The sequence below is a fragment of the Callithrix jacchus genome, chromosome 13 (assembly GCF_049354715.1).
Source record: "Callithrix jacchus isolate 240 chromosome 13, calJac240_pri, whole genome shotgun sequence".
In the NCBI taxonomy this organism is placed as follows: domain Eukaryota; kingdom Metazoa; phylum Chordata; class Mammalia; order Primates; family Cebidae; genus Callithrix; species Callithrix jacchus.
In genome coordinates this window covers 64,139,945-64,155,769 of record NC_133514.1, presented here as the reverse complement: position 1 = coordinate 64,155,769, position 15,825 = coordinate 64,139,945, and the positions used below count along the sequence as shown (strand labels likewise).

The 15,825-nt window shown below is 43.1% G+C and overlaps 1 pseudogene; it reads left to right on the top strand.

The window, feature by feature from the left end:
* Window positions 1–7,350: 7,350 nt before the first annotated feature.
* Window positions 7,351–8,075, top strand: LOC100397190 (nuclease EXOG, mitochondrial pseudogene; annotated as a pseudogene).
* Window positions 8,076–15,825: the final 7,750 nt, after the last annotated feature.

The following is a 15,825-nucleotide window of genomic DNA, read 5'->3' as shown; positions in this document are numbered from 1 at the left end:
TTTTTAATTTCAACAGTTTTTAGGAAACAGGTGATTTTCTTGTTACTTATGTTCTATAGCAGTAATTCTGGGATTTTGGTGCACCTGTCAATCAAGCACATACACTGTACCCAATAGTCTTTTATCCCTCACCCCCTCCTTCCTTCCCTCCAAGCCCCCAAAGTCCATTTTATAATTCTTATGCCTTTGTGTCCTCATAGTTTAGCTCCCACATATAAGTGAGAACATACGATATTTGACTTTCCACTCTTGAGTTACTTCACTTAGCATAATGATCTCCAACTCCATCCAGGTTGCTGCAAATGCCATTACTTTGTTCCTTTTTATGGCTGAGTAGTATTTCACATTTTATCCACTTGTTGGTTGATGGACATTTAGGCTGGTTCCATATTTTTGCAATTGCAAATTGTGCTGCTATAAACATGCATCTGCAAGTGTCCTTTTCATATAATGACTTCTTTTCCTCTGAGTATGTACCCAGTAGTGGGATTGCTGGATCACTTTTTTTTTTTTTTTTAAACAGAGTCTTGCTCTTTCACCCAGATTTGACTGCAGTAGCACAGTCTTGGCTCACAGCAACCTCTGCTTCCTCTGCAACCTCTGCTTCCAGCAATTCTCCTGCTTCAGCCTCCCAAGTAGCTGGGACTACAGGTGCCCACCAGCATACCTGGCTAATTTTGTATTTTTAGTAGAGATGGGGTTTTGCCATGTTGGTCAGGCTGGTCTCGAACTCCTGACCTCAAGTGATGCACCTGCCATGGCCTCCCAAAGTGCTGGGATTACAGGTATGCCTGGCCTGGATCAAATGGTAGCTTTACTTTTAGTTCTTTAAGGAATCCCCATACTGTTTTCCACGGTGGTTGTACTAGTTTACGTTCCCATCAGCAGTGTAAAAGTGTTCCCTTTCACCACATCCATGCCAACATCTATTTAAAAAATTTTTTAAATTACGGCCATTCTTTCAGAAGTAAGGTGGTATCTCATTGTGGTTTTAACTTGCCTTTCCCTGAGTGATATTGAACATTTTTCATATCAAAACTGCAAAGATTTTATTAGTGGAAACACTTGTGAGAGAAAATGGAGCGAGAGCTGGAGAAGACTGGAACAGCCATCAAATTGTAATGCAACTCTGATCCCAAATGAAGAAGAGAGATTTGGAAAGACAATAGAGAGTGCTTGAGTCAAAGCCAGACAGCAGAGGAGCCCAGTGTCTCCCAGGAGCAGGCTTCCCTTAGCTCCCTGCCCCCGTCGTTCATGTCAAGTATTCTCTAGATGCAAATAGATTTCAGAGCCCAGTAGCTGTGGCCTGTGAGCAATTATAGTCCCTGAAGCTGGAGATCTGAGAGGTACATTCTGGTGGCTGCTGCCATTGACCACTTTCGCTCCACAAAGTCAGGTTTCCAGATGGGTGTGGGGAGCAACTCCTTTATGGCTCCTGCAGTCCTTTCTTCCAGGAGGAAACTCAGAAGAGAGAAGTTAGGGTGATAAACAATAGTCCCTGTTAGCATAGTTGCTCTTGGGGCCACAGTTGGTACTCATCCTAGCCCTCCTCTTCATCCCATATGACTGGATCACAGATTTGTCCACCAGTCCTCTGTCATTTGCATAACAATCCTGCCTCGGTTGAGCATACAAATGTCTTTGAAGCTCTACAACTCTAACAATTTAGATCTTCAGCCTGCCACTTAGCTGGACTTACCATTCCCCTGGAGAAAAAAGGGTTTCTTTGTAAGCTTTCACTGAGGGTCTATGGCTTGTCTCTAAATTTTTGTTCATAGCCTTCAATCCCTCATTATCCTTCTGCAGAACATTAATGCAGTTTAGCAATAACCAGCCAACTCCACTGACTTTGTAGGTATTGCTCCCCCGTATTTTTTAAAAGTCTCTGTTTTTCTGTTTGTTTGTTATTGAGATGGAGTCTTACTCTGTCGCCCAAACTGAAGTGCAGTGGCCCTATCTCAGCTTACTGCCAGTTCCACCTTTCGGGTTCAAGTGATTCTTCTGCCTCAGCCTCCTGAGTAGCTGGGATTACAGGTACATGCCACCAGCATTTTTTTTTACATAATTCTTGGATATGTAAGTAGATTATTTCCACCAAATTTGGGGAAATTTCAGCTGCTTTTTTCTTCAGCTGAAGAAAAATTTTTTACATAATTTTTAGATTTTTTAGTAAAGGCAGGGATTCACCATGTTGGCCAGCCTGGTCTTGGACTCCTGGCCTCAAGCAATCCACCCGCCTCAGCCTCCCAAAGTGCTGGGATTACAGCCGTGAATCACTGTGCCTGGCCTCAAAAGTCTCTGTTAACTTACTTTTTACAACATTGCTTTCCACTGATAGAGTTTCTCAGTTTACCACCAGTGAAATGTTCCACAATGGAGATGCTATCTTTTTCCAGGGGCTCTCCTTTCTCCACCTGCCAACAGAATAGCATCCTATGTGCCTGCCAAGTAGTGGGTGAGTGAACCCCAGAGCCTCATCTCACTGAGTGTTTTGTCAATCCACCCATAATTTAACTTATTTTATTCAGGTTTCTCTTCAGAGCAAAGACTAAGAATGGATTAAACATGAAAGGCTTTTATTCAGGGAAATTATTGTTATAGAAAATGTGGGGGAAGGGAAATGTGGAAGGCTGTAAGAACTTCTAAATCTGTCCTGAAGTGAAGGGGAGAGGAAAGGAAGGTTAGGTGGAAGCTTACTAGACTGTCTTGACATCCAAGGAAAATTCAGCAAGGCCACTGGGGAGTCCTTGAGCCAAAGTCAGCCATTAGAGGGGTCCTTAAAACCTTTGCCATACTCTGAGTGGGAGCAAACTGTTGGAAGTGTGCCCTCAGCACAAACATAGTGATGAATTTCAGAGTGTAGCAGCTCAGACCCTCAGTCAGTTATGCTTCCTGTAGCTACAGGCCTGGTTATTCTCATGACCACTATAGTCCATGAACTTGGAAAAGGAACATTAGAAGTTATACATTCTGAAAATGAAAGGGAGCTAAGATTAACAACAATGAGCAGAGCCTCAGTGATGTGTGGAATATTTTAAATGATTTGCATTAGTCTAACTTTCCAAGACTGGGTAATTTATAAAGGAAAGAGGAGGTTTAACTGACTCACAGTTCTACCTGTCTGGGGAGGCCTCTGGAAACAGTCATGGTGGAAGGCAAAGGGGAGGCAGGCACCTTCTTCACAAGGCAGCAGGAGAGAGAATGATGCAGGGTGACCTACAAAACACGTATAAAACCATCAGACTTGTGAGAACTCATTATCAGAAGAACAGCATGGAGGAAATCACCCCCCTGATTCAATTACCTCTACCTGGTCTCTCCCTTGAAAATGTGGAGATTATGGGGATTGTAATTCAAGATGAGGTTTGGGTGGGGACACAAAGCCTAACCATATCATTGTCTAACATAAGTATAATTTCAGTCCCAGAATGAGAAGGGAAAGAGAATGGAACAAAAAAACAGCTGAAGAAAAAAGCAGCTGAAATTTCCCCAAATTTGGTGGAAATAATCTACTTACATATCCAAGAAGCTCAATAAATTCCAGCAAGGTAAGTACAAGAAAATCACAACTAGACACATCATAGCACAACTACCAAAAACTGAAGTAAAGAGATTATATTGAAAGCAGCTGGAGAAGGACACACGGAGGAACGGTGAGATGAGTAATGGATAATTTTTTCCTGAGAAACAGTGGATGCCAGAAAAAAATGGAAAGACATCTTTAAAGTTTATCTAGAACATTCATTAACACGAATCACATGTTAAGCCATAAAACACATCTCACAAAATTTCCAAAACATTGACATTTTACAGAGTATGTTCCTTGAACACAATAAAATTGTCTTAATTCACAGATGACATGATTCTTTCTACAGAAACATCAAAACGAATGCCCAATGAGTGCTAGCTGAAATCAGTGAAATAGTACAAGGTTATAAAGTACAAGGTCAAGATACAAAATTCAATTATATTTCTGCTAACCTGCAAATAATTGAAATATTAATATTTTGGCTGGGCGTGGTGGCTCATGCCTGTAATCTTGGCACTTTGGGAGGGCGAGGTGGGTGGATTATGAGGTCAAAAGTTTGAGACCAGCCTGGCTAACCTGGTGAAACTTCGTCTCTGCTAAAAATACAAAAATTATCTGAGCATGGTGGTGGGCACCCGTAATCCCAGCTACTTGGGAGGCTGAAGCAGGAGAATCACTTGAACCTGGGAGGCAGAGGTTTCATCAAGCTGAGACCACAACATTGCACTCCAGCCTGGGTAACAGAGCAAGATTCCATCTCAAAAAAAAAAAGGGAAAAGAAAAATTAACATTTTAAATGCCATTTACAATCATATCAAAAATGTAAATCACTTACATGTAAACTTATAAAACTACGCAAGATCGCTACACTAAAAAAAAATAAAACATTGAAATAGATATTAAATAAAACATCAATGAATGGAGAGCTCTATCACAATCATGGATTAGAAGACACAGTATTGTTGAGATTAACAGTCTTCCAAAGTATTGTTGAGATTAATAGTCTTCCAAAAGCAATCTGTAAATTCAACACAATTCCAACCAAAATTCAAATATACTTTTTTTTTTTTTTTTTTCAGAAATTGACACATCGGGCTAGGAGCAGTGGCTCATGCCTGTAATCCCAACATTTTGGGAGTCTGCGCTGGGCAGATCACCTGAGGTCAGGGGTCTGAGACCAGCCTGGTCAACATGGTGAAACCCCGTCTCTACTAAAAATACAAAATTAGCTTGGCATGGTGGTGTGTGTCTGTAATCCCAGCTACTTGGAAGGCTGAGGCAGGTGAATCGCTTGAACCTGGGAGGCAGAGGTTGCAGTGAGCCAAGCTCACTGCACTCCAGCTTGGGTGACAAAGGGATACTCTTCCCACCACCCCCCGCCCCCAGAAAAAATGCCAGCTAGTAGACATAGCTGGCCTAATCACATTTACACTCACCTACCTTTTTTTTTTTTTTTTGAGACAGGGTCTCACTCTGTTGCCCAGACCGGAGGTGCTGTGGCATGATAACAGCTCACTGCAGCCTCAACCTCCTCAAACAGTCCGGCTTTCTGGCCAACATGGTGAAACCCCATCTCTACTAAAAATACAAAAATTAACCAGGCGTGGTGGCATGTGCCCATAATCCCAGCCACTTGGGAGACTGAGGCAGGAAAATTGCTTGAACCTGGGAGGCAGAGGCTGCAGTGAGCTGAGATCGTGCCACTGAACTCCAGCCTGGGTGACAGAGTGAGAATCCATCTCAAAAAAAAAGAAAGAAAAGAAATGCATATGTACAAGATAGTTCACTATAGCATTGTTTGTGACAGTCACAGATTTCTAACAACCTTTAATTTGTAGGAGTCCATCAAGAGGGAACTGCTTGAATAAACCATCATAGCACAACTATACAAAGAGTACTGTTCAACTATAAAAAGCAAGGCACTTTATGAAATGGTAGAAAGATTGCCAAGATTTGCAGTTAGATGAAAAAAGGTGCAAAACAGTATGTGTTGTCACTATTATTTATGTAGAAAAAGAAAGAAAACAGGTAAATATCGATTGTATGCCACTTACATACTGGAAGGACTCCAAGACACTGAGAACAGTGGTTACCTGTTACAGGGAGACAGCATTTCCTTCTGGAAGGGCAAGCAGGCACCTGAAATCCAGAGGTGGGCAGAGGCAAATGCAGCTCATGCTTTGTTGGGCAACTGCTTCCTGGGCAGCTGATCCTGGACTTCCAGGAGGTGCTAGGCTAGGGCATGTGGCCAGCTCCGAGAACAGGCTTGAAGAGATGGAAAGGCGTTTTTTTTTTTTCAAGATGGAATTTCGTTCTCATTCCCCAGGCTGGAATCCAGTGGTGTGATCTCCTCGGCTTACTGCAACCTCCACCTTGGGGTTCAAGTGATTCTCCTGCCTCAACCTCCCAAGTAGCTGGAAATATAGGCATGCACCACCACACCCGACTAATTTATTTATTTTTTTTTTTGAGATGGAGTTTCGCTTTTGTTACCCAGGCTGGAGTGCAATGGCGTGATCAGGGCTCACCGCAACCTCCGCCTCCTGGGTTCAGGCAATTCTCCTGCCTCAGCCTCCTGAGTAGCTGGGATTACAGGCACGCGCCACCATTCCCAACTAATTTTTTGTACTTTTAGTAGAGACGGGGTTTTACCATGTTGACCAGGATGGTCTCGATCTCTTGACCTCGTGATCTACCCGCCTCGGCCTCGCAAAGTGCTGGGATTACAGGTGTGAGCCACCGTGCCCGGTCTAATTTTTGTATTTTTACAGGTGTTATTGCTGAGAACCCACTTCTCACGGCCAGATTTTTAGAGAAGAGAACCCCACATGGGTTTCTTGGTCTATTTTTTCAGTTTTTTCATCTCTACCAGTTACTCTAGGTGATTCCGGAATAGCTTCACTCTTTATTTGGAATCACCATTCCCAACACTCACATTGATGTAGTCTGGCCCACTCTCCACACTTCTGCACTTAGGTGGATTCCCCTAAGGACTTTCACCTTCATTATCCGGCTCCGGTCATGTCCCTCCCTCCACCCATCCCCGCACCTGTCCATCAAATATGTCCAATCATGAAGAGAGTTCAGTTCCTTTTCCACGGGACTCTTGGACCCCATTCAAAGGTGAAAATACACCTAGTCACATGTTTAACAGACATTCCATTTAAAGCAAACATGTGGCCAGGCATAGTGGCTCACACCGTAATCCCAGCACTTTGGGAGGCGGAGTGGGCAGATCACCTGAGGTCAGGAGTTTGAAACCAGCCTGACCAACATGGCGAAACCCCATCTCCACTAAAAATACAAAAATTGGCTGGGCATGGTGGTCGGCACCTATAATCCCAACTATTTGGGAGGCTGAGACAGGAGAATCGCTTGAACCAAGGAGGCAGAGGTTGCAGTGAGCTGAGATAGTGCCACTGCACTCCAGCCTGGGTGACAAGAGCAAGACTCTGTCTCAATAAATAAATAAATAAAGCAAATATGAGGTACTTTGGGTCAGATAACTGCCAGGAGTATTACTTCCCACCCCAAAGGTGCCTGGTGTTTTTTGAGTGGCCGCATGACCAGAGCTTTAGTGGGCACCATGGGAGGTGGGCTCACAGCCCTGCAGTTCTTCTGGAGTCAGGGTGCTGAAGCAGTGGTGGCAGTGAGGGAGCTGGATGAATCTGCAGAAAAGGCTCTCGGAACAATTTGGATTCCCTTTAACTGGAACAGAGAGAAGGTGATGCAGACAGAAAACATTGCATATTTAAGCCTGATCCCAATATCCCTCCAAACTTCAGGGCCTTCAGTGAGGACTATATTGGAAGCTGGTAGTCATGAGGACACACAGCTTAGCTGGAAATAACAAATGTTCAAGTAAAGGCTGAAACCTTTTTACCTTTCTACTGTTGTGCCTTGGGATTTCATAATAATTCTGGATGTTGGAACAGAATAGAAATGTTCCATCGAGAACTAACAGAGAGGTTTGAAGATTTTGGGTGGTATCTGGGCCTTTGACCTTTCCTCAGACTATAAACAATGGAAAGAAAAGAGGTACCAGGTGATTGGTGAGGACAAGGTGGCAGTCCCCTCACACATTTATGAGGTGATCCTGGCCTGTAGAAGTCCAGTTTCTACTGAACTAATGCTACTAGGGGCCTTTTTATACCTAGTGAAGCCATTGGCTTCCAATCCTAGTTAACTGGATTCCAAGTGAGCCTCAAGGAACTAAAGAAGTTGTCAGAACTGATGTTTTTTCCTTGTTTGGATAGAACTAGTGATGTCAGGATCTGCTCTGTGGAAACCTGTAAGGACCTGGATTTTGAGGAGTTCACTGTACCTGAGCACAAGATTGAGGAAGCCAAATCAGTGCACAGACTGGAAAAAACCTTGGAAAAATTGAAGAATGCATAGATTGAACCACATGATTACTTCAGGAGTCCCATGTGAGAAGGAGCTAGAAGAACTCAAAGTTCAGGAGCAGTCAGGAAACCAGACAAGAAAGCCATCCTGGTTTTCATCTCATAACATGTGTGATATTGGCTGGATGCAGTGGCAATAATCCCAACACTTTGGGAGGCTGAGGCAGGCAATCACTTGACCTCAGGAGTTCAAAACCAGTGTGGCCAACATGATGAAACCTCATCGCTACTAAAAATACAAAAATTAGCCAGGCGTGGTGGTGTGTACCTGTAGTCCCAGCTACTAGGGAGGCTGAGGCAGGAGAATCACTTGAACCTAGTAGGCAGAGGTTGCAGTGTGCTGAGATTGTGCTACTACACTCCAGCCTGGGAAACAGGGCAAGGCTCTGTTTCAAAAAAAATTAAGTTAAATAAATAAGTAAATAAGAATATGTGTGATATAATCTGTAATGAAGCAGTCATGTCCTCTTTAGTATATTGCAGTGGTTTTGCTTTTTGCATATATATATATGACATGGGGTCTCGGTCTGTCACCCAGGCTGGAATAGAGTGGTGTGATCATAGCTCACTGCAGCTTCCAACTTCTGCACTGCTCAAGCGATCCTTCTGCCTCCACTTCCCGAGTAGCTGGTACCACCCACATGTGCCACCACCCTCAGCTACTAGTGACTTTGCTTTAAAGAAATGATGTAAACCTAAATTTACAACGAAAAATCCCCCAAAAGATAAAAGATCTATAATTTTTTGGTTGGTATTTTATTTGACTTGGGAACAATTGTTGAGGAAGCTATGACACCTGCAGATGGAGGGCTGATCTTGTATCAAGTTAGCAGGACTGTGTCCACAAATGACACTACATTTGTGTCCTCTGGATATGTACTATTGTGAAGGCACTGCTTAGTTTCTCTTTTTTTAATAATTTATGCAACAGTGTTGATTTTTTAAAAAAATCAACTGCTTAGTTTCATGCCTCCAAATCATGTACTGTCTTTGATGTATCTGTTCATCCTTCTTGGAACTCAGTGTTGTGCTGCCTCCTCCTCCTGGAACCTGAATTTGTCTTGGAGGTGGCTTCTAGAAATCCTCTATGTGTTATCCTGTTGACATGCACTGTGTATTTGTTTCTTCTTTCTCCTCTCAGGAGCCTGCTAATCTTCCACTTCCGTCTGTATAGAAGTACTCAACAACTACAGTTTCTGCTCACTTAATGCTTTCTATATTCTAGGCTTAGTGCTTGCCATGTATTGCCTCACAATGACCCTCTGAGGTAAATACCATTATCCCCATTTTATCTGTGAGAAAACTGAGGCTTAGAGAGCTTAGTGTCTTACCCAAGCTTCAACTTTCCAAAGTAGTCATCCACAAAGTATGAGGCAGACAGTTCTAAAGAAGAAAGATAAATGAGGTTGATTCAAATCTTCCCTGACATGGATGGAGGCATTTAACTCAGAAATACATACAGATTTCCATGGCTATCTGTGGGCCCTGGGCCTGCTTAACAAGAAGAGTGATTTCCTAGCTGGGCCTTGTGGCTCACACCTGAGATCCCAGCACTTTGGGGCCTAGGCAGATGGATCACCTGAGATGGGGAGTTCAAAATCAGCCTGACCAACATGGAGAAACTCAATCTCTACTAAAAATCCAAAAAAATTAGCTGGGCATGGTGGTGCATGCCTGTAATCCCAGCTATTTGGGAGGCTGAGGCAGGAGAATCACTTGAATCCAGGAGGTGGGGGTTGCGGTAAGCGGAGATTGTGCCATTGCACTCCAGCCTGGGCGACAAGAGTGAAACTCTGTCTCCAAAAAAAAAGGGGGGGGTCTGATTTCTTGTCTGCTTTGTGAGCCGAAGGAACCTTAATGTCCTCTGAACTGAACCCTCTTTATCGCTTTGGAAGGAAGTGGTTAGCACAGGCATTTGGGAGTTAGAGAACAGTACTTGTAGGGTTTATCAGAGCCCCTGCTTGCCCCAGGGATGTAGTTCTTTTAGTGACCAGATAGTGCCAAATCGATGTTCCTGGCTTTCCAGATGAGCTTTTTGTTCTTAAGATTAAGGATGCTGAAAAGGGTCTGCCCACAGTCACCAGCTTATGGTTTGCTGGCCTCTGTGCCTGCTTATCTACCTAGGTACCACTGGGCGGGCGGTGCTTTGTTCCAAAGGTCCAGAGGCAATTAGCATCTCTGGGGAAAATAGTGACTGCTTTTCCAAGCCAGATCTCTAGATTTGGGTTTACATGGAGTCCTTTCATGAACTATTCTGAGTATCGGTGGTAAAATGTCTTGGGGCATAAAAACCTGTCTGAATCTGACATATCACTGCTATCTTTCCAAGTGGTATTACAAGAAAAAAAAATTGTGGTGTGTTTGTTCTAACAGAAATCCCAAGGTTTTAAGATAAAGATAAGAAGAAAATGGGAAAAAAGAAAAGCAAACATAAAATCCTTCAAGCAGATGTTTCAAAATCTCTCGGGCCAGCCTGACTCAATCTCAACTCCCTTTAGCACAGATAACTTAATTACAGTTTATTATTAATAAAACAGTTTTATTATTACATGCAGTCCTCATCTTATACTCCTGGTTGCCTAAAATTTGCAACTTTTTAATTTTGTTTTTGCATAATTTTGTTCTGAGATAAAGAGTTTTACTAATTTATCATTTAGCATTTATCCAGGAAAATATTATATAAAGGAAAAGACTACCATTTGTCGATAAACAAAGCATGTTCTCTAAAAGGAGTAATCAAATTAAAACTGAAGTATGGAAGGAATAACATTGTTATCATGCTTCCTTTTGAAAACAGCTGGTTATCACACTTTGGAAAACCATGGGCCCACTGACTGCCTCAAAAGACACACAGACCTTTGGCATCATTGAACCAGTGAGTGACTAACCCACCATATGGTGTCTGAGCTAGTGAACTCTATATATATAATCCCGCTGGTGTTCTTTGTACAAGTGTTTGTTTGTTTTTTGTTTTTGTTTTTTTTTTTTTTGAGATGGAGTCTCGTCTTGTTGCCAGGCTGGAGTGCAGTGGCGCGATCTCGGTACTTCAACCTCTGCCTCAAGCTATTCTCCTACCTCATCCTCCTGAGTAGCTGGAACTGCAGGCGCGCACCACCATGCCCCGTTAATTTTTTGTATTTTTAGTAGAGATGGGGTTTCACCATGTTGGCCAGGATGGTCTCAATCTCTTGACCTTGTATCCACTCTCCTCAGCCTCCCAAAGTGCTGGGATTTCAGGCGTGAGCCACCGTGCCCGGCCTGTTTGTACATGTGTTAAACAAGCAAGGTGAAATGCTATTACTATCAAAAATAGCCAAGTGAGGAGAGGCAATTATAAGTAGCCAGAATCTGAGAAGCAGCTATGACGTTCGCTTTCATTTTGCATTCAGGCTTGTTTTTCCGCAATTTCTTTTCCTATATGTGCTACCACTAGATGGCAGTGCAATGTCATTCTGGTGGTCTTTAAACGAAGAGCCACGATAACGACTTCAGGACTTCCCCTTGGCCTGACTGAAAGGTAGAACTGAGACTCCCATTGCCTTCATCCATCCATCCATTCTTCCACCCACTCATTCACCCAACAAATATTCATTGCCTTTAAAAATAATTCTTGATAATTACATAGTTGTGTTTAAAATGATATTGCCAGAATTATATCAAAGATGACTGAAGGAGGCCGGGCAGAGTGGCTCATGCCTGTGATCCCAGCACTTTGGGAGGCCAAAGCGAGAAGATCACGAGATCAGGAGATCGAGATCATCCTGGCTAACAGGGTGAAACCCCATTTCTTTTAAAAATACCAAAATTAGCCAGGCATGGAGCTGTGCACCTGTAGTCTCAGCTACTTGGGAGGCTGAGGCAGGAGAATTGCTTGAACCTGGGAGGCGGAGGTGGCAGTGAGCTGAAATCATGCCATTGGATTCCAGCCTGGGCAACAGAGTGAGACTCCTTATTTTAATTAAAAAAAAAGAGGACTGAAGGAGACCAGAGAGAAAATGAACAGATTGAAGTACATTGTTCACTGTCAGTACAGGGTAGAAGTTCAAAAGTGGGTGCTAGGATGTTTCCAAGCACAAGGGATCAAGCATTAGGTTTGGTCTCAAATCAAGGTGGTGGTGAAGGGCTGAAGGGCTGACAGAGCCTTGGGAGCCATTTCTTGGGATGGGATCTGAAGTAATTGAAGTTCAGAGTTTTGAAACCAGAGGAACAGATAGCCATCAGTCAGAAATAGGGTGGTGTTCATGAATTTTGGTCACTGGTGTCCTTGTGGATCCAGGCAGTTTTGTAGAATTCTCATACATACAGCTGCCAACAGAGGCAATTTGGTACTCAGCTTGCCAATTTTTAACCACATACTATGATTTCCCTTGTACACAATAAAGGAGAGAAGCATTTGGTTCCTTTGCTTACATATTCGCTGCTTGTATACTTCTTTCCTGTTCTGTTGTCTCTAGCCTATGTTTCACCTGCATCTGCTACAAGCTTTAACTTCTTTACTAAGAGACCTCTGTAAGACTATCCCAAAACTAAAAAGGGTCTAGGGATGGTGGCTCACACTTATAATTCCAGCACTTTGGAAGAGCAACATAGCAAGACCCCATCTTTACAAAAAATATTTAAAAATTAGCTGAGCATGGTGGTGCATGCCTCTAAGTCCCAGCTACTTGAGAGGCTGAAGTGCGAGGATCACTTGAGCCCAGGGAGAGGTTATAGATCATGCCACTGCATTCCAGCCTAGGTAACAGAGTGAGACCTCGTCTCTAAAATAAAACAAAACAGGCTGGGCTCGGTGGCTCACGCCTATAATCCCAGCACTTTGGGAGGCTGAAGTGGGTGGATCACGAGATCAGGAGATGGAAACCATCCTGGCCAACATGGTGAAACCCTGTCTCTACTAAAAATACAAAAATTAGCTGGGTGTGGTGGTGGGTGCCTGTAGTCTCAGCTACTGGGGAGGCTGAGGCAGGAGAATCACTTGAACCTGGGAGGCAGAGGTTGCAGTGAGCAGAGATGGTGACACTGTACTCCAGCCTGGTAACAGAGCAAGACTACATCTCAAAAATAAAACACAAACAAACAAACAAAAACTACTAATGGGAGAAGTGGATTGGTCTCCTCAACTGACTTCTTTAGTTCAAATTGCCTCTATCAGAACATCAAAGAGGGCAAAATTTGCTATCCCCTAATGATCAAAAGCGTGATTGTATTCTTTCAATATATAGAGAGAACCACATAAAATTGAGAGGGTAGCTTTATTGTCTTAGGTAATGGCGTTTAAATCTTTTAGAATCTGAACCTCAGTCAGAAATATATGTTACTTCACAGCTGTGGCAGCCCCTGGCCTGTTTGCTCTCAAATCCATTCCTGTTCTGCTGCAATGTCACGGGGATGCTGACCCCCACAGGCTGTGTTTCTGAGACTCTCAGGTTGTTAAGTGATTCCTGGCTGAGTCCTACTGATACAAGGCCCTGCCACCGCACTGGAGAGTGGGAAGAATGGAAAAGCTAGGATGAGTCTCCTTGTCTTTCCCTGCGTGAGGTGCATTTCTGACAGTGGCTAAGTCTACTTCCTGGCTTCAGTTCCAGTCAGAAAGGGCCTCCTGTCATTTCAGCATCACTAGATGAGTCCAGTTCTGAGATCTAGCCACACTGCCTCCTTTCTTTGTCCCTTCGGTCTAAAAGGATTAGTGGTTTTTGCTGTTGCTAATCTCTGGTTGCCTCACCTTCCCCTATTTGGCTTCTCAGCCTTTTCGTCATTTATGTAACCAGTTTCCTGTATTAAATTTCCTATGTTAAAAACAAATGGGATGATGGTTTCTTTTTTGTGACACATTTTAATATATATATGAAACTGAAACAAATGTTTCATTAACAATATTCTTCTTAGTGTGTGCAATGACTGATATTTCTTATTTCATTCAATTTTCACTTTATGCAGAATCTCTGTTGTCCAGGCTGGGGTGCAGTGGCACTATCTCAGCTCACTGCAATCTCCACCTCCCAGGCTCAAGCAATCCTCCCACCTCAGCCTCCCAAGTAGCTGGGACCACAGATGTGCACCAGCACACCTGTCTAATTTTTCTACTTTTTGTAGAGATGGGGGTCTCACTATATTGCTTAGGCTAATTTTGTACTCCTGGGCTGAAACAATCCTCCTGTCTTGGCCTTTCAAAGTGCTGGGATTACAGGCATGAGCCCCACCATGCCAGCCAATTTCAGTTTTTAAAAATGCCAGTCACAACCCACTAAACTAAGTTCACAAGTTACTCACTAATGGATTACATCTCACTAATTTGAAAAATGCTTGGTTTAGAGACTGCATTTATTCATTTTTTTTTCATAGTCAGGTTTGCTGAGTTGTAATCTAGACACAGTAAACTCATACTTTTTAGGTCACAATGCAGGAATCTTGACAAATTTATCCAGAATATTTCCATCATCCCCAAAAGTTCCCTTGTGCTCTTTTGTAGCTAACCCATCCCTTCCTCCCTAGTCCTTAGTAACCACATATGTGCTTTTGGTCTCTGTCATTTTATCTTTTCAAGAATGTCATATAAATACAATCATACCATATATAGCCTTCTGGATGGGTGGGGTGTGGTGGCTCACACCTTAATCCCAGCATTTTGGGAGGCCAAGGTCAGGGGTTTAAGACCAGCCTGGCCAATGTTGTGAAACCCTGTCTCTACTAAAAATACAAAAATTAGCCAGGTGTGGTGGTAGGCATCTGCAATCCTAGCTACTCTGGAGGCTGAGGCAGGAGAATTGCTTGAACCTGGGAAGCAGATTTTGCAGTGAGCCAAGATCGCACCACTGCACTCTAGCCTGGATGATAGAGCCTATGTATATTTTGAGAATAAATGAATAAAACCAGATGCAGAAAGCTATAGATATACATACACACATATATGGCCTCTATATATACATAACACACACACACACACACACACACACACACACACGCATATGGCCTTCTGCATCTGGTTTTATTCACTTAGCATAAGGCTTTTTATAGTCAACCATTTTTTTTGAGATGTAGTCTTGCTCTGTCACCCAGGCTGGAGTGCAATGGCGAGGTCACTGAAATCTCCACCTCCTGTGTTCAAGCGATTCTCTTGCCTCAACCTCCTGAGCAGGTGGAACTACAGGCGCATGCCATCACACCCAGTTAATTTTTATATTTTTAGTAGAGATGGGGTTTCAGTATATTGGCCAGACTGGTCTCGAACTCCTGACCTCAGATGATCCACCTGCCTTTGCCTCCCAAAGTTCTGGGATTACAGGTGTGAATCACCACACCCAGCCGTACTGCTATAAAAATTTATATTCAGATATTTGTATGAACACATATCTTGATTTCCCTTGAGTACATACCTAAGAATTGGGATTCGTGGATGTACATTTTGCATTCCTACCAGCAATGCATCAGAGTTCTAGTTGCTCTGCAACCTGGTCAGCATTTAGTATTGTCTTTTTTTTGCCATTATAACAGGTATGTAGTGCTGTTGTATGGCTTTAATTTGATTTTCCTTAATGCCTAATGATGTTGCACAACTTTTTATGTGCTTATTTCTTATTCATATATCTTTTTTGGTCAAGTGTCTATTCAATTATTTTTCCCATTTTAATTGGATTGGTTGTTATCTCTTCCTTTTTTTTTTTGAGGCAGTCTTGTGCTGTTGCCCAGGCTAGAGTGCAGTGGCATGATCATGGCTCATTGCAGCCTCCAACTCCTGGGCTCAATTGATTCTTCCACCTCAACCTCCTGAGTAGCTGGAACTACAGGTCCGAACCACCATGCCTGGCTAATTATTGTATTTTTTGTAAAGACAGGGTTTCACCATGTTGCCCAGGCTGTTTAACTCCTGGGCTCAAGCAATTCAGCTGCCTT